The sequence below is a fragment of the Phalacrocorax aristotelis genome, chromosome 1 (assembly GCF_949628215.1).
Source record: "Phalacrocorax aristotelis chromosome 1, bGulAri2.1, whole genome shotgun sequence".
Classification (NCBI taxonomy): Eukaryota; Metazoa; Chordata; class Aves; order Suliformes; family Phalacrocoracidae; genus Phalacrocorax; species Phalacrocorax aristotelis.
Window position 1 is genome coordinate 136,709,221 of NC_134276.1, and position 19,732 is coordinate 136,728,952.

Below are 19,732 nucleotides of genomic sequence, written 5' to 3' on the forward strand. Positions count from 1 at the left end.
GTGTCCATTTTATAAGGTAAGAATAAGAAGAGCCTGAAATAGGCTGTGTGGGAACAGTGAGGTACCTCAACTGCCAGAATTTTCCAAGAACAGGGTAGACTAACATCTATCAAGAGTAGTCTAGAGAGAATAGTTCCTAATTCAGAACAGAGACAAGGTCTACATAGTAATTTAGAGTCCCTTTCAGCCCTGTTGTCTCTGATTCTCTGACAAAGGTAATAAGGATGTATTTATCCAAACTCCAATAGCTTTGGCTCTTTCTGGCTTATCTATTTGTCCTAGCTGTAGAGAAGAATGGCAAAAATAGCTTCTGGACTGAAGTAGTGAATGGCTGATAGTGACACCATACATTTCATTGGATCTCAGATATGTAGATTGAATCATAAATTTTCACGCCTTGGGCACCTTTAAATCCTCAGATGCAGAAATTAAGCTATGAGAGGGAAAGCTGGAGCTTCTCCTTGCCTGTGGTTAAAAGACCTTCCTGTCTTTAGAGAACATGTTGCCCATATGAATGGAAAAATCTAAGACGGCAGAATGCAAACCCCATCATTTCCTCTGGTTGAGGTTAACAGTAGTGTGAGAGTTGGGAACATCAAGACTCAAGAAGCAGGCTTGCTCTTGAGTTTGTATTGTCTTAATTATGTCAACCCTAACAATGCCAATCCTTGGAATAGAAAAGAGCTTGGCATCTACAACCGTGTAATCATAACACGTAGTGTTAATGGTATGCATCAGAGGTACATTTGCTTCCAACAGGATTTTTCCAGTAATGCCTGTTTGTGTGTTAAAAAAAGTGCCTCAATACCTAGGGTGACCCTGGTATTCCAAGAGGAAAACAAAACAAAATCCTGGTTGCAACTCTATCAGAATGCGGCTAACCATGTGGGAAAGGTTGCCTGTTAAAGCCAGAAAAAAGATAAGATTGAAATCATGTGAGGATTACCTGAACTGCTCCCCTACCACTGCATGCTGTCCCATATGCTAGAGGAATAAAGCAAGATAAGTGATTGACAGTGCAACTTCACTCATTCATTTTAAAAGGAAATAATGCCCTGTCAGATTCTTTCCTGCTTGCATTTAAATAACAAATACTTACAGTCTCAAGATCTTAAGGGCTGCAATGTTCTGTACAGAGGAAACCATCTTTAGTCTAGTCATGAAAAGATACAGATGTTTTCTCCTTTATGCACTAATCTTCCTGTATGTTCCAGAAAATTAAGGTTTGGGGAGCAGAGTTGGGGGATGATTCTTCTTCTGAGAGAGGAGATTCAACAAAAATAATTTCAAGTAATTTCACTAAAAATTGTCTTTTCCTGTATCAGTACTTTGCAGGCAGATTGCCTATTAGTTTTCCATAAAATTAACATCTTGGTTTAACAGTTCTCTATTATGCAGCCTTTTTGTATCTATCTCCTCTTGTGCTGTTCCCAATTTCATATGGGATATATTGTGTCAAAGCAATGTTTCCTCTGCTGCCAGATCATGTGCAAGTTCTACTGTGCTTCAGTGCCAAGTGTTCTTCACTTTAGGGTGAGGAAGGCAGATTCTGGTCTGGGATTTATTCTTATTCCATTTCTTTTGTGCACTTGAGAAGAAAGACTTTCAGAATTAAGTAGACAAATTGTGTATCTGAAGAAATCATCCAGTTCTGGGCTAACTTGTGTCTAATATATGTTTTTATCTTATAATGTTTGATATAATCATATACAAGTAGAGTAACCCACTTCCAGTGGTCCTAAAGGGAGACTTTTCTGAGTGAGGCTTTCATCTGTTTCCTCAGTTTCTGTATCAGTTTAACGTTTTGGGTCTGTGGTAGGGTTTTTGTTTGGTTGGTTGGTTGTTGATTTGTTTTGGCCTTTTGACATGTGGCACCTTTAAAGAGCTGTCCTTAAGATCCCCTCTGATATCCACTCAAAGTATACTCAAGTTTGCATTAAGAAATAGAAAACTGGCCAAAAGTTAGGGAACCTCAGTGTTGTATTTGCCTTGTGAACAGCAAGGAGCCTATGCTTGCTAAGGAAGCACCAGAGGAGGAATTTTCTTTTTTTTCTCTGTTCAAAATCAGTTATCAATGTAGGTAGAAAGCACTAAACCTATGGCAGTGGATCTGAAAGAACACTTGGGCCTTTCTCAGTCATGTATTTGTCCTCAGAATCCTTTAGGTTAAGGTAGTATAAGGTAGTGCAGGTAGAGTTTCATGTTATTGTGCCATGGTAGTGCATCGGAGATTAAGTGACAGCTTGGAGGCCAAAACTTATGCAGAGATGTTTCAAATGTGGGGCAGTTGTGACCTTTCTGCTTCTGAAAGTCTCTGTGTGTTGAGAGCTTGTTCATTACCAGCTATGTCACCACCAGGTTTAAATTTATTTTGGGCTTGCAGGTCCACACACTGTATTTCTTGTGATACCTCAGTATCAGCGAGGCTAACTTAGTTCTTACACTGATGTAAGTAGGCAAACTTAAATAGGACAGCAAGTAATCTGTCAGGTGCAGCATAACTGCAGCAAAATAACTTAGAGTGTGAGCTATCTAGCAAGAGGAGTGTGCAGGTTATTTTGCTGATAAACATGCCAACATCAACACTGGAGAAATGGTCCCAGCCTCTTCCATGAGTAGTAAATGTCCATGACCCATTAAAAGAAGATGGAAGAAAGCTCATATGCATCTGGAACTCCTTTGAATTAGTTGCTTCTAGTTTGGAATAGACCATCCCTCTACTTGAAGCTTAATAAAACTGGCAGTAAAAATCTGAAAAGGGGGAAAATGACAAATTTCCCTTAGCAAGTTTAGAAACCGAAAAGTAAGTTACAAAGACTTCGAAGGTGACATTACCTGCTTATCTACCCAGTGGACAGAAATATGAAAGCTACTTTGTGGGAAACCAGAGCAAATTTTCTGCTCACAAGAGCAAGTGTAGGGTCCTGCACCTGGGAAGGAACAACCCCATGCACCAGTACAGGCTGGGGGCTGACCTGCTGGAAAGCAGCTCCACTGAAAAGGACCTGGGAGTGCAGGAGGACAGCAAGCTGACCCTGAGCCAGCAACGTGCGCTTGTGGCCAAGAAGGCCAATGGTATCCTGGGGTGCATTAAAAGGCGTGTGGCCAGCAGGTCGAGGGAGGTTATCCTCCCCCTCTACTCCACCTTAGTGAGGCCACATTTGGAGTACTGTGTCCAGTTCTGGGCCCCCCAGTTCAAGAAGGCCAGGGAACTGCTTGAGCAAGTCCAGCGGAGAGCTACCAAGATGATCACAGGGCTGGAGCGTCTCTTTTATGAGGAAAGGCTGAGACACCTGGGTTTGTTCAGGCTGGAGACGAGAAGAGTGACGGGGGATCTTATCAATACGTACAAATATGTAAAGGGTGGGTGTCAAGAGGATGGGGCCCGACTCTTTTCAGTGATGCCCAATGACAGGACAAGGAGCAATGGGCACAAACTGGATCACAGGAAATTCCACCTGAATATGAGGAAACTCTTCTTTACTGTGAGGGTGACAGAGCCCTGGAACAGGCTGCTCAGAGATGTTGTGGAGTTTCTTTCTCTGGAGATATTCAAACCCTACCTGGATGTGGTCCTATGCACCATGCTCTAGGTGCGCCTGCTGAAGCAGGGTGGTTAGATGAGATGATCTCCAGATGTCCCTTCCAACCCTTACCATTCTGTGATTCTTTGATTTTGGTATACTCTTTTTTCCTGACCACATTTCTGATTTTTCACTACATGTGCAGGAATAACAAAGGTGTTCAGGCTTCTATGGTCACAAGAGTTTGTTTCAGTTTCTTTAGATCTTGTCTGAACATGACCATGTGAACTTCATGAATGTTATGGTAATGATTTAAAATCGTAAACAGAGAAACACTTTCCACATTTCCATCCTCCTGATTTTAATATAGACAAGTGAGAGGAGGAGTTGTTTAGTACAGTGGTGTTGTGATGCTGCATCAAAAGCTGCATGTTTCGTCAATATGTTATATGATGAGGCATTGCAATCATGGCCTTCAAAGCAAGGTTATAACATGCAGATGCACACATCATGACTTGTGAATTAATGTTGTGATGGCAAAGCTGGGTTTCATGGGCCTTTGAAAGGAAGTTAACTGAGACTTGCTTTCTTAAAGCCAGCTGTTCTCCACTGTAGTCACCTTTGTTGCTGATTCTAATGAAAAACATTTGCAATGATACGTGATATAGTCTGCTAACGTTTTGGAGAGGTGAAAGCCAAAGGCTGGTGTAGGGTTTCAGTTAAGTGATTTCATAAATTAACTTTAATGTGACCTGTAGTTCCTTTGTCAAATAGTAGGTTAGCAAATTAATTTGAATATGTATTATCTGAAAGATGAAGGCTAATGTTAGCATCTGAATGGGACCTGGAAACCTGTCAGGTTTTTATTGAGCTTCAGTCTTCTTATCATATCTGGTGAATAATTCATGTCCTGAAGGTGGCTATAGCAGAACAACTGCAGAAGCAGACGTGAGACAAAACCAGAGACATTTACCTCATCCCAGTCTCACCTTAAAGTGTATGTTCAGATAAAAACAAAACTCAGAAACTGATTTCCTTAAGTGTTCAGTAATTCATAGCATCATGATGCAGCTTTCCACTTAAGGGACTGTGTGAGAGAAGACAGCAGGGGTATGAGGCAAAAATGTCAGTGTTTGAAGTTGAGGGGAGCAGTTTCCTACATGGACAGCGCTCTACTGTACAATGAGCTTCTCATGAGCTCACTGATAAGGGTGTGCCAGGAGATTTATTTCATGCATGTGACATTATCCCATCCTAGATAACAGACAGGTGAGAACAGATACAATGCAGATAGGGGAATTGCACATTTAATTCCATGTAATATTGATGTGTATAATTTTAATACATAGTTTATGCAGCTGTTGCCCCAAATTCTTTCAGGTTAACATCGCAGAGTAATCATAATCTGGGGACACAATCAGAATAGGCCTATGGAAAAAAAAAGGATTGTCTTTTCCCTCTGCTCGCAGAACATGATGACAAATGCTCCTACTAGGAAGTAAGCTGAGATCACAGAGTTTCTTTTTAGAGCATATGTCTTGCAGAAGGAGCCAGGTGTCTGGTTCTGATCCAGGTTTGATGTCACTTTGAAAAGCTATGGGGCTCAATGGCCATTCTCATGCCTATTCAGCCTTACAGCATGATGTGGTCTGTTGCAAATAACCTCCTGCTTTCTGGAAATCACTTAGTGGAGAATTATTGAATGATTTTCTGAATGAGATCAAGGAAAGGAAATACTGTTAAAATGCATAAATAATTGATTCTATTGCTTGAAAATACCCACTGAAACTGATGGCATGATTGAGACCAGTTTTTTATTCAGAAAGTAAAATGTCAAATTAAACACAACTCTACTGATACACCAAGAAAATGGTTCTTGGTATAATGCCAGCATCAATAATTATAAAGGGGAAACAGTAGGCTAAAAGGCAGGGCTGGCAGCAGTTTTAAAATATTTGTCCTTGGTGGGACCAGAGACTGATTTAGTTTAAATTTAGATACCAAAGCAAACTAACACCTCAAAGGGCATATCATAAAACTTACTGGTTTATTTGTTGCAAATCAGAACAAACAAGCTACAATACAACAAGCTTATATTGGCTTTAAAATACTGTAACAATGCTGCAGTCAGATGGGTGAGTATATTCAGCTCACAGTGTGTGAGGATTTAGCTTAATAAATCACAAACAGTGGGAAGTGAAAACAGTAATATGAATTTATGAAGGCACACATTTGTTTAACAGGTACTCCCCCAATCAGTGCCATGCAAGGCCTAAAAGGCTCTGTATCCAGCCTAAACCTTTGTGATGAATAGACACTGGTCTTTTTATCTGCTGGTGTTCTCAGGTGCAGCCCCTGTAGAGCAATTGAAAGCTCTTTGCTTTTTTTCTGGTTGGGTCTTATCAATGGCTACCTAAACTACCACTGGTGTCAAGGCATGACACTGGCATTTCCAGGGGAGTTTTTGAGGTTTTTGCTATGCAGGTGATCCTAACAATCCCTTCTGAATCAAAATGCTTTTAATCTCTATGGTGGCGTTATACAAAGTTACATTGTAGCATCTGTTGGTTCTTAGTGGTGGGAGAAAGGCGTGCAGATGGAACATTGGGTAGATTTCAGATGATAACTGTGGGAAGTTTCTATGTGAGACTAGTCTTTCATGTCTTTGAGGAGGAGCTAGTTTTCAAATCTCTATTTGTCAGTGTCTATGACCATGTGGTGTGTTCTAGGCAGCTCCACAAGGTGAAGAAATCTAAATGGGCAGATTCTGTCTCAGTTATGGCTCATCTCTTTATGATTTATCTCAAAAAGGAAACATGTCCTGAGTGTGGAGGGCAGACAAAAGATCTCCAAGCAAATATTAGCTATTAAAGTCTATTGAGTGGAAGTCTGCTTCTAGTTTATCAGGTGGTCATACACTTAAACACCTAAGGCAGAACCTATTTTCAGTGGGTGATCTAAAAATTTTCTGGCAGATCTGGAGAGAATCAATATGACTGGGGTTTGTGAAAGAAAAAAACTTGTTAGCTCATTCAACATTCTCCAACCTGTAGTGCATGAGCCAGTGACAGATCAGAGCACAAACACAGTCTGAGCTGCACGGAATTCTTGTGAGTGGCAGAGGTGAGAAATACCTGGAGCAACCCAACTTGTCAAAATAAACAAAAGAATGTTTATTGTAACTTCCTGCTGCTCCTAATGCTGCAGCCTGCTCTGTTCATAATACAGAGAACAAATTGCACAGGTAGGAAGCTCATCTCTGGGGTAGAGAGAATAACGTCTCTGGACACCATGGAGATGACTTAGTCTTTGGGACCAAGTCCGACAGGACTGTGAGGTGTAGTGGATGATCTTTCCTAACCATTATTTGATAGTTCCACACTCTCAAAGTCATGCCCCTCCAAGGGATAAAATAAACAATGGTTATCTTTTCAGGGCTAGTGCGAGACTCTTCCATGTAGCATGCTTTTCCAAAAGAATTTTGTCAAAATTTTGCCAGAATGTCTAGAAAAGAAATTTCTACAGCTTCACTTAGGAAGACTGTGTCCAGGTGAGGATTCTTGTAGGAACTGATTGCCTAGTAGCTCCCTTATCAAATAGTTCTCTTAGAATTGATTTACACCTATTTTTGGGAGAAAGCTATTGTCGTTTATAAGAGTGCTGCAGAGGTGTTTTTAGTTTGTACTATGAAATACTACTTTCATTAAGATGTGAACTGCTTACAAATGGTCTCTCTTATCTTGCTGTTTCTCAGGCAACCTACAAAATGCTAACTTAACAAAAAGTGTTCTACATCAAGCTGGTTCCTACTCTAATGTAATGACAAATGCTATTTTGGGTATACTACGTGTCTGCCAGAGTTATTTCAAATTATCACAATGCATGGGCCTAATAACCCACATTAGATTGCGGGATCAATCTTTGAGAAAGAGGATATAAATTGCACTCGCCTGCAGACTTGGCCTGTGGACACCTTGCTAAACGATCTGTTCTTCTCTGGGACATTTCTTGGGGTTGGAACTTCCTGAACACAAAGCATGGTGTTGTAGTTAAAAAATAAAAACACATCAGATTCCTTTTGGTCTTTCCCCTGAACATCATATTGTCTTTTTGGACCAGCAATTACCTGATCTCACATATTGTTCCTAGTCCAACTGTTAAAATAAGAGTCTGATCCAGCATCTGAAGCTCTAATGATGCCAAAAGGATACTTTTTCAAGAGGGCATGCTCAGAAGATATTTGAAAGTCTTAATTTTCATTCAAAATAGGAAAAAAAGAAATCAAAGCAAGAAGCTTTTATGGTCTCATTTTAAATGAGAACTCTAAAATTCCAAGTGTGACAGCCCAAATAGTGAAAAAATGCTATGTATATTAACCTTCCAGTAGTTAAATTTAAATATGCAATACATGTTTATAATTACAGTGGTTTTACATTTTCTGAAAAAAAGACGTAGCCTACTTAGTACAATAGCTGTGTAGTCCCAGTGGAGATGCCACATGTTGGCTAAAGACCTTTTTCCTCTGCAGCCACAATGTTCTGTAATCTTTTACCATCCATGTTGTGAAATTACTCTGCAAATGCATAATTTTAAAGGAATTATTTAAGAATGTAATTTGATTGTGTTCTTTTCTAACCCTCTGTGAAAACTTGTTCCCTTCTACCTATCACTAGAACCGCAATTTCTCTTGAATTTTTTTAAATATCCATAGCATCATGCCAGGTCACATCAAGTCATTCAGGCTTTCAAGGCATAACATAAGCCTACACAATGTGACATGCTTGCTGCATCGTGTCACAAATCTTCAGAGATATTATAGGGTTTTTTAAATGAATGTAGAAGTTACCATGGATACAAACCCTCTTTATTCTGTTCAGATTTGAAACATTTTTAAATGTTGAGTAAACCACTCTTTCCTTTCCAGTAACAACACAGCAAGTGTTTCAAATATGCTTATTGTCAAGTTTCACAGATGAAGAAACTCCCAGCATATTTCCATGGTTTTTTATCAGCTGTAATTTACCTCCTTGGGATAAGCGTAAAATGTGAAGAAAGGTATTTTGTTGCTATGTAAATAGCAACTAAGAGGACTAGAAAGTTCTTCTCAGGTGCTGTAGATCAGGATGACTCCAGTTTACACTTACAGACTCAGTGGCCTGTGAAGGTCAAGGTGTGTGTTTGGGTTAGAAAAGCACGGTCTCTGGAGAAGAAAGCAGTGCCCTGTGAATGTCAGCTGTCATTCCTGCTCAGTAAGTCTGAGTTTCATAACGGTTCTCATTCTTTCCTTAGAGTTAATCACAGAGACATTATGTGGAGCAGCTTGTAAGGAAACCCTCTGCTGTTCACCCTTTGGTGAACAGCATGATGAAGAAGCTTCACTTCCCACCATAATACTGGTGGGGATTTGCCAGCTTTATCAGTGAAAGTATTTTGCCTCCTTCTGCAGGTTCTAATGATGGTGCATTGCAATTCCTATCATGAACAGAAAAGGGTAAAATAATTACCTAGTGCAAAATGTCAACTCTATGAACCTCAAGCCTATTTGCCCTCCTGCCTGTATATAAGGTACATAGCTGAATGTAGGATTCAGCATGCTTGTTCAAATATGACATGCCCCTAGTCTAGACTTCTGCCTCTGATGGTGGCCAGCACTGGGCATTCCCAGGGGAAATTAAAAAACTTTGAGGGAGAAGGACGTGGGTTATGATTCCCCACTTGTCTTCTCCTGACACCTCACTGTCAGGTTAGCACTGATCTTTACTAAGGAGAAACCTTAAAGCAGGTGATTTAATAAAATTGGAGGGAATCTCTTTTTGTTTCTCTTAGTTTTCCCCTCTTACTTTCTCCTCATGCCTTTTTCCTTTCTCTTTTTTGAAGGCAGAGGTTTTCATTTTCAGTATTCCAGTGTCCTCCCCTAGCAAGTTCCAAAGTCTGACAGCCTTTCCAAGAAAGCGTGTACGACTGTCTTCTTAGCTTGCAGCCAAATGTTGGGAGATTCAGAGTCTGGGGAGGAATGTAGCCTGGGAAAATAACCTCTGCAGAAAGAAGGTAATTTCTAAAATAATTTCACCAAAGGGGGACCAGTCACAGTGTGTCACACGACACATTGCAATGACAGACTAGCAGCATGGGATCTCACTCTTGGCCACAGCATTCTGAGTGAAAAGAAGCCCTTAGCTTCTGGTTCCTTATTTCTATAGGAAACAAATCACAGAAAACTTCCTCCTGAGTTGAGACAATAATTGCTTCTTCAATGTTTTCTGAATGTGAAGGGAGCCTGGAAAAATGAGACATGTAGTCTCCTACTTAGTCTTGCAACATGATTGCTGTTTTCTAGTGCCCTTACATTGATCTGATGAGGCTTCTAAGATGCTGTGGAGGCAGCCTTTTCTGGAACAGAAATACACAACTAGAAATGAAAGACAAAATGCAGATAGCTCTTCCACCGGTTACAACACCTTCTTGCTACCATGTTGCAGGAGTAGAAGTGAACAGGAAAATGCTAGGAGTAAGTGGCATGAGGTTTACATATATTTGAGAACCAGATGTGGACAGGCAGTTACTGGTACTTTCACTTTGCTGATCACAAGAGCAAGGACACATCTGGGATAATCATCCTTGTGTGTAATCTGGAACAATCTTCCTTGTGTGTAATCTGGAACATGCTGTGCCTGGTCTCACTGGATTGAAAGGAAGTAGAACTTATTTATCTGTTGCGTCCTTAATTTTTATTTGTTTTTCATTATTTAGATGTATTTTTAATGTAAGGATTGTATTATTGAAAAATTGATCTTAGTTTCAGCTAAAATACATCACTTGACATGAAGCTGTCTTTGCTTGCTCCCTTAGTAATGATTTTGAATGTTTTCCAAAAGTAATGAATGGTAAATTTGCTGGAATGTGACCAGATGATTTAATACTCTTTGTCATAATTACCTAAAATCCATACGATGTAGATGTGAAATCTAGGAACTTAAAAAAATTGAATTCTATAATCTTTTCCTGCTGGGGAATTTGCACATACTACTGTTTATGGGCTCCCCAGTGGAAAAAAAAATCCTGAAACCCACCTACCCCAGCAATTTGAAATTATTTTCTGTATTGCTAGGAAAATTGCTTGGACTAATTGCTAGGAAAGTAGCAGCTGGCAGGATGGAAGCGCTTGAAGGACAAGTTTTAGTGGAAAAACATCTACATTAGGAACCTTTTTTTCTGTTCTTCCTCATTGTCATCATAAAAATGAAAAAAAAATTTAATGATTAAAATGGGTTAAAAAAATCTTCCTTCTCAAATGTGCGTAAATGTTGATGAACTCAGAGCAGATAAGCCTACTATCTGACCAACAACAACTTCCTCAGACTTGCATAGTTTTATATACCAAGAGTCAGTGTGCAGTCTCCAAGTCCTGCAGCTCTCACTTCACTTTTTTGCAATGTATTTTATTTTTGTATTTTACTCAGTTGTTCCTTCCTGTGGTTAGTTTCTGTAAATTCCTGAGACTAATCCATTTCTTAGGTGGCTCTTTTTTTAGCCAAACCTCATTCCCCGGATGAATGAGGACTTTCTCCGAATCAGTAGGGGCTGATGGCATCCGAAAAGAAGGTTGATGGAAGTGATGCAAGTAGCCAATTTAAAATGGCAGGGAAGGATAACTGATGCTCTGATTTTTCTCCCTTGGCAGTCTCCCCACAGTGGGTTCAAAGGGACCATTTTCAGTTGATTTCTGTTCTGTTCTGTGCCAGTTGCATCTCTTTATAGTCCATCACCTGAGGCCTTTTAGCTTCGGTAATTTTTGCTATCCATTTCAGAGGGAAACCCAGACGGGCAAATTTAATGAAGGCTTTACCAGAATCTTATTCCTTTCATCTCGTATACTCACTCTATCTGGGTATGAAAGGATTTAAGGTAGCGTAAATATCTGGGAACTGCAAAAAAAAGATAAATGTTATCATCCTCCATTAAGTAGTTCTTTGGTTTGTGATCAAAACCTAATTCTGAAAAGAAAGAACAGAAAGAAACTGTTAGTCTCATTAGACTGTAATCCTCATTGTTGGGCAGCAGGAAAACCTCTCCCACACAGTGGTTCAGTTATTTCCTCGGAGTTCCAGTTTCCCCTAACGCGTGATCCTGGCTCATACCCTCTATGCGACATGCTCACCTGTATGACATTATTGTGTGCAACTTCCTGGAAATGTATTGATGAGGTGTGTGTCTCTGCATGGGTCTGTGTGAACAGGTGGATGGCATAATTGTGGGTAGGGTGAAGAAATCTTCAGGAATTTACCTTTGCTTGGTCATTTCCAGAATTTCAGAAATCAGTCTTTTTCTGCCCATTGTTAGGGAGCATCAAGGCAGGCTGCTCCATGAAGGAAGGGGACCTGAGACCCATGGCACGGCAGACAGGAGCAGCACCCTCATCAACAAGGGCACAGTCCCACCGATCCAAACAAGAAGATCAGGGAGGACCCGTGATGATAATCAAGATTCTTGGGTCAGGCAAGAATCCAGTGATCACCCAGCAGGTCTGCAGTGATGAGGCAAGTCTGAGATCAAGCCAGCAAGTCAAGTCAGTGATTGAGGACTGGGGAGGGGCACGAGACAGGGCACAGAGATAGCCACCATGCAGCTGCACCCAGCCAAACTCCGTGTCAGGGAGATGCTCTGGGCTCTGGCACTTGTTTCCTCTATACCGTGCTTGCAATGCAAGTGCCAGTCATGAATGAAGCTTCACTGTGGCATGCAGGACAGCAAGTCATGCAGGCTGATGCTCACAGGACCTACCTCTGGGTGGTTAGTTACTGGGGTCATGAGCACACTAATAGGCTTTCATTTCCCTGACCAGCCTGGCCTGAAGCCTCCACCCATGCACCCTCTGCTCATTGCCCCAGGAGCTCCACATGAGCTCCTCAGCACCCAGCTATGGTTTAGCTACATTACAGGTGTGCCAGCACCCAGCCTATTTTCAGGACTGACCTTGGACTTGATTTGTTTACCTTGTCTGATGATCACAGGACTGTCAAGGGAACCTGTCTCTATCGTCCCCCTGCTCTGCTCACCCTTCCCAGGCCCTGTGGGACTGTGCCCTGGTCAGTGACGGCTCCGCATCTGCCTACCTTGTGGTCACTCTTGGTTTCTGGGTTGCCTTCCTTTGTAGAGCAGCCTTGTTCCTGTTGCTCCCTGATACTACCTTGGGAGGTCTAGTGCCTTTAGACCCCTTCTTCAGTCACTGCAGGGACAGTCAGGCACTTGCAGAGGCAGTTCTATTCTCAGGTGGGTTTGAATGGTACTCAGGCATGCCTTTTTCCTCCTGCCCCTGCAGAGGACATCTAGTAAGGCTGTCTAAGGGCCCCCAAACTAGGTAGTATGAATAGCATACACATACATGAGTACACCTCATGTTTAGAGAAACCTCACGTGAGTAGTGCTTTTGAGATGATGAAAAGAAAACCTAAGAGAAAGGGATAAGGAGAACAAAACAATAGAAAAGTTTAGGAAGGGCAGGTGTTGAATGGGGCTGAACTGAAATCATTACAAAGGGAATGCACCACAAGAGTTAGAAATTGCCAGCCAGCACAGGATTGAGAAAGTCCAACCACAGACATAATAAATGATAAAACGTTTTTGTAGCTTCTTCTATCACTGTGTATGAGCACAATGTCACTGTGTCTGAACCCTTTTTCTACAAATTTAATCTCAGGCCAAATGGCACATGTTTTATCCTCAGGACAGAGTAGGTACCACTTGTGTCCTCATTAGTCTTAGGAAGCCTATCTCAAACAAGAAAAAAATGTCCTGGTGGGAACTCCCACCCAGAAATGCTGTGGCTGCTTCTGCATGTACTTCTGTCACATCAATCCTGTGTTCTGAATCCCTAGTTGTGGGAAAGATATTTATTCCCTCTGCTTGTTTGGCTTTTTACTGGGACTTAAAGTCATCTTCTGCAGTAGAGGCAGTGTAAGGATAGGAGAGAATAATCCCCAATGTGAATATGTTCACATCCGTTGGCAGGTGGAAGGTGATGGGGAAAGGTGAGTTTGAATAAAAAGAATAGCTGAGCTTTGGTACGGCTGTGCTATTCCCACTGGTGGGATCCTGGAGCACAAGAGCTATGAGGTGTCCCATTCATAGGAAAGACATAGCCCAGCCCACCAGTCTGTCTTTTCCTTTCCTATTTGATGATGTGTTTCACTCATGGGCTGGCTGACCCCAGAAACTTTTTTGGTTCAATTTGGCCACGGCAAGGTTACACATGTTGTTTAATATAAAAAATAAGTATCTCTGCCAGTGATTTTTTAAGGCCTGGCAAGAGCGCATGGAAGGGGTTTTGTTACTCTGCAGAGTGGTTCTTCTTATGAGTAAAATGCAAATGGAGCCAAAGCTTCACATTTCTCAAGAGGGACCTAATGCCTAAAGGGTCTGTTTTCTAACACTCCACTGAATAATGACTGTACATTTCCAAATGAGAGCTATTTTAAAGGCACTGCACTCATTACAAGGTGCTCCACGTATGATATCAGTGTTATGGATGGATTCTGGCAGTCATTTGCCTCTAACCCCTTGGTCTGCCAATGATGTAGAAAGGGGATCATTTGGTGGCATAGACTTGTGGGTCTGAGATTCAGAGGCTGAATTTTGACTAGAAACTAATCCTGGGTTGACTTCACCATGCTCTGGACTGTGCTGTAAATCCACTGCTCCTCTAACAGTGATCAGACAGCTTTGGCTTTTCCTGAAAAGCTAATGATGATGCTTTGGGGAGAGCCTGCGTCACATCTCTAAAGCTTTACTGGTGGATGGTGCCCTCAGTTCCCATCAAGGTGAGTGGGAGCATCTGCTGCTCCCCTTCCTCAGAACAGCACTGTGTATAAGCAGGCTGCTGGTTAGCTGTTCTTTCACTCAGCTGTGCCACTAATAGCAGCAGGCAAAAAGACTTAACCACATGATGGATGGTGAGAGTCTCGGTCTCCTTTGAAACAATGTGCTATGGAAAACTTGGACATAGCTGTTGAGCAATTTTAAGGCAAGTGGATGCTTCTCTGTCTGAGCAAACTGGCCTCTAGCCAGACAATCCCAGCAGATTACAGCCACTGCACAGGAGCTGTGGAGTGGTTTATAACTAATATGAGTGGCTGCAGGACCAATGCTGCCTTTGCAAACATCAGTCTGAGCCAAGGGAAGAGGTCAAGCTGAAGCAGCTTTCCACAAAATCAGGATGCTGCAAAGGTGTTTTTAAGTTAAACCTTTTAAACTGAAACTTAAAATCATTTTACTTTCCACCAGGGTTTAAATTCCTAGTCCTAGCTCCAACTCTGGCCCTTGTAATGTTTGTACTGCTTTTTATTTAAAGTTTCTTTTGCTGGTGTGTTTATTTTTAAGCTTCCATATGAGATCCTGACATAAAAACAAATGAATAAAACCCAAGTATTATTTGTTTTCTAATAACTGCTCTTGGATATGTAAGGGCTGGCTCCCCTAAAAACAGTGGAGCAACATCTGCGCCTCTGAGGTACTGATGCAGAGCACTTCACGCAAGCAAAAATAGCAGATGACAACAGCAGAATTGTGCTGCTGAGCTCTTAGAAATCAAACTCCTTCAAATGATTTAATGGTAGTGACAAAAGCTGTGTCAAATGATTTCCTTGTTTATCTGATAGCATCTAGATGTCTGATATTAGAGCTCCATTGTGCTTATATACAATAATAAATATTCCTTGCCCCAGAGCTCCTGCTGTGTGGATGTACAGTGAAGAGACAAACTGACAGGAGGACTGTGCAGTAGCTGTGAACTGATTAAGATTAGCATAATGAGCAGCAGCCATGGCACACCAGCTGTCTGTCCTGTGTCTGGAAAGGATAGAGCAGGGGGTAAGTCTTAAAGAGATACGTGAAGAAAGATACGGCAATGGATTTTCATGTTACGGCTGGAAGCTTTTTGCATACATAGAAGATAGAATAAAAAATGAAATGATGAGCATGAAGAAAACGTATCAGATAGTCAACAAAGGCAGGAATCGATATCTGCTGTGTAACCCGTAACTGATGGGTTAAGATCTGTAAAATAAGTAAAAAAAGACTTGTTATATGTATTTCTTACTTTCTGACTGTAGTAAATTATTCTGCATCTCATTCTCTTTGAATGTAACATGCACATCCACCAAATACTTCAGCCAAATAATTTCTAGCCTCTGGACTGTGAACTGTTGATTTCTTTGCTTTGCTCTTTCTCCTAAATTGCATGCCATTTTTTGTCTTAATTACATGAATGAAGGAGGTTAAATAGAACAGCAGATAGTCACTGATGAACCTTCCAGAGTGGCTTCTGTTATACTAAGTATTCTGAAGTGCATGAGATTTCCATCAATAAAGACCAAAATATCTGTATAACCAATTAAGAAAATATTTGTTTTCCTCCAATCTCTGTAGGCTGATTAAAATCCTCTTCAACTTCTTTCATTTACAGAAAAATATGTGTATGTTTTGCTATCCAGCTAGCAGGGCTTGTAGTAAGTATATGTCCTCTCTAAATCCTCTGTGCTAGAAGTCTCCCAAAACATTCATCTACAAACAGCACAAAAGTTAATCTAGGATGATATCCAGTGTGAAGGGAAACAGACTCTTGGCCTGTACAAGTGAGGGGTCAGCTGTCACATATCATGGTCAAGTCCACCAGTCCCCGGTTCCTATAGCAATGTGACTGGTGCTATGCCAGAGTTCAGGTCTTGAGATACTTGGTTGCTTTGGTAACTACAGCTTATTTTCATGCCAAAATATGTGGGCTTTAGCCAGCGGGAAAGTCTGTGTTCTGCCACTAGCAAGTTTCTTTCTTTGCAATAAAAATAAACTGTACTGCTAGTTCATCAAATGGATTAGTTTTTCCTCTATTTTCAGCTTTTTTCAGGCCTCTGGCATGACTAGCTTTAGCCTTCTGGTGGTGCTTGTGTGTCCTCCAGCATTTGTCTTCTGTGGTAGTTTGGACGGGATAAATTTGTTTACTTATTTGTTTCCTTTTTCTCAGATAAATTGGTAGCTTACATTTCCCCCCTTTTTAATGGCAAAAGGACTGTTCTCTGTGTTCTTTCCCTCCAAATTTCGGGAAGATGAAAGACCCGTTGTGAGGTATCTACGGCAGGAGACAGCATACTCCCATGTGGTGCTCGCGGCAGCTCAGCGTACCTGAAAAGTAGCTGCAAACAAGCTCCGAGCAAGGCTGGCAGAGCAGGGTCCTGCACAGCTGCGCTGCAGTTCCCTGGCCCAGCGCGGCAACCCTATTTCCTTGCATCACGTTTCCCGCAACGTTGCTAACACACACAGCTCCCGAAGGCTTTCGGCTTGTGCTGAGCATAGCTTCCTATGGCAGAGCAGTGGCTGCAGGCATTCCCCAAGCAGCTCGTTCACTTACTGTCCTCTGTGTGAAACCACAAATGCTCTTGCATCAAATAAATCCTTGCAGCCAGGTCCGCTCTTGGAACTGACCTCTCAGTGGGCAGCTCTAAAAGCACGCCCAGTGCTGCTGTGCAATGGGGACGTCCCTGGGGCAAGTGCACCTTTTGAAATGTATTAATTTGCATTCTTTTTTGTTTTGCTATCTTTAAGAGCTTCACATTCCAGTTTCAGTTTCTGCCCTTCTTTCTGTTTTATTTCCTCTTGTTGGGGACATGGTATGACTGGAGTGTTCTGCTGGCACCTGTGGCCAGTATTTTATAGGGTTTTACAGAGTGATGGGGAAAAGGAACATATCTGGCTTCTGTTCTTGGGAGGGAATATGATGCGGAGTTGTATGAATTGCAGATGGTACAGCAAAGTTTTTGCTTGATCAGCTGTGGAAAAAAGTGGGATTCTGTGTTTTATGGCAAAGTATTTAGTGGAAAAAAGTGCTGTTCTCCCTCACCTCCCCATTTGCCTTATAAGCAAGAAGAGAGGGAGTGACGGTGAGGATATTTGTGTTTGTGCACATAAAAGCTGAGGTTAACTCTGTGCTCTTCTTGATGAAGTGCAGGAACAGCCAAACATTACTGCATGAAAAACTATAATAATTTCAATATTATTATTATCAGAGCTTCTCTCAAAGCCATTCTAAGTACAAGTATTTAAACGTTAGGCTTTTTAAAAAGAATGAAGAAAAGATCTGGAAACAATTTGTTTTCATTCTGCCCAGGGCTGTAAACTTAATAAGACGAGGCCTCCTTTTGCTCTCTTTACTGATCTCTACAAGTACTTGACTGAATGCAGAATCATGTTGCTAACAAACATCATCATGCCATGGTCCTGGCCTCTTTGTGCTTGCTGACCCCATCTGACCTGTAAGAGCCTGCTTCTGAAACAGAGTGTGAGGAGTTGTGCAAATGGTGGGAAATTTTTATACACTCTATTGGCCTGTAAACACCTCTCATGTGAGCACAGGAGCTTTTAATGACTTGACTTTAAAACTTCTGCAGGCTCAGTGGGTCTTCTGCTGGAGCTTGTAAGGTCTGAGATGAGGTATATGGCTTTTCACCCCCTCAGCAGGGTATCTTTGGAGCCTTAGTAATTTGTAACTTAATCATGCATTTCATGCAAATGACAGGTTTTACAGGTCATATAAGAACTGTTTAGGTGAAGACTATTCAAAGGTGGGCAAAGGGGGTTTTAGTAGTCTACAGCAGAGGCTGTGATGATATTTAAAAAGCTTGTATCTGACCCTTTACAACTCCTGCCAATACACCTTGGACTGCAAAAGAATTTGGGTAATAGACAACCATTTGGTTGTGAAAGTCCATGGAGAATCACGGCTTTGTAAGAGAATGTTTGTGTGAGTAATGGAATCAGGTAGGAAAGGGGTGTGAGCCGTCTGTGTTCAAATCAGCCTGCCTAGCTCTGTAAGTGCAGGCATGACTTGTGCTTATCTCTGCTACTGTACCTTACCTGGCTCACCGAAAATGTGAACCATGGGTTTTCTGGGAGGTACCCTTCAAAATGGGTTGTACAACTTTCCTTTCCTTAAGAAGGGTCAGTGCTGGTCCTAAGCAGCTTGGCTGTGGTCCTGTTAATTAAGTAGCTGTCACTGATTTAAAGAATGAATCAGCAGGGACTTCATTCATTATTGGCTGAAAGCATCAAAGCAGTCAGTAAAGCTGCCAGAATGTGTTTATTCCCATATATTCCTACACCGTCCCCTACACGTGACACAATTTTGTGTGGGGCTGAAAGATGTCTGGCTCCGTGAAGCTGACATGAAGTGTCAATCCTGCAGACCATTTCTGACAGGCATGAGCTTATACTAATCCAACTTAAGGTTTATGCAGACCCAGTCATTCATAAGTCCATCAGTCACCCAGCCCCTCCTGTGTGCTCTGAGCCCCTGGAACACACAGGGCCATCTGTTGTTTTAATGGAGGATTAATTTCTAGGAAACTCCAGTGGCTTGTATCAAAGCTGTCATGCTTACATCCATGTTTGGCCGATTTTTTTTTATACTTTTATTCTGGGCAATAGTTGAACTCCCTTAAGATAAATAACACACATGCATATCTTGAGATTCAGGCCGGCATGTGAAGTTTTCAGAGCAATACAGTCAGGTTTGCTAAATCCTGTGACTCCAGGTGAAGGCTTTGTCACTTATTGTCCTGGTCCTGTAGATGTGTACGGAGATGATCAGGCATTGTGTCCTTCTGAAGAAGAAAAACAATAAAAAGACAGGCAGTAAACCACATGATGTCATAATGAAGCCAATTTATCAGATAAATCTATTTACTTTATTACTATTATTTTTAGTAGTGAATTGGAATGTGTGTAGTGCTAAACATAAAATGTTTAGAAGAGGACAATGAGGAAGGCACTGTCAGCATAAGACAGGGCCCTGCAACTTTGTCAAGTGGTGTGACAACTGGTTTTTTCTTTTCCAAACTGGAGGAAATTTGGAAAAGATAAATGTATATGGAGACAGTATTTAATTTTGCAAGCAAACTTTACAAGGACATGTAAACAAAAATCCGTAGCTGCTGTGAACTTCATCTGCAAAGTACATTTGCTGGGGACTGTTAGCATTGCTGTTACCCAGTGAAATGCAGCAGGAACTGGTAAGGCTGCCACTTGCCGTAGCAGCAAGGTATCTTCCTAGTCATCAGCTCCCAGGAGAGCGAGATGATTATTTATGTGCCAGGAGAACCAGCCCTGCTATGCTGCCAGGTCTCTACCTGCCTATACCCTCTACTACATGTGCAGTAGTGTTA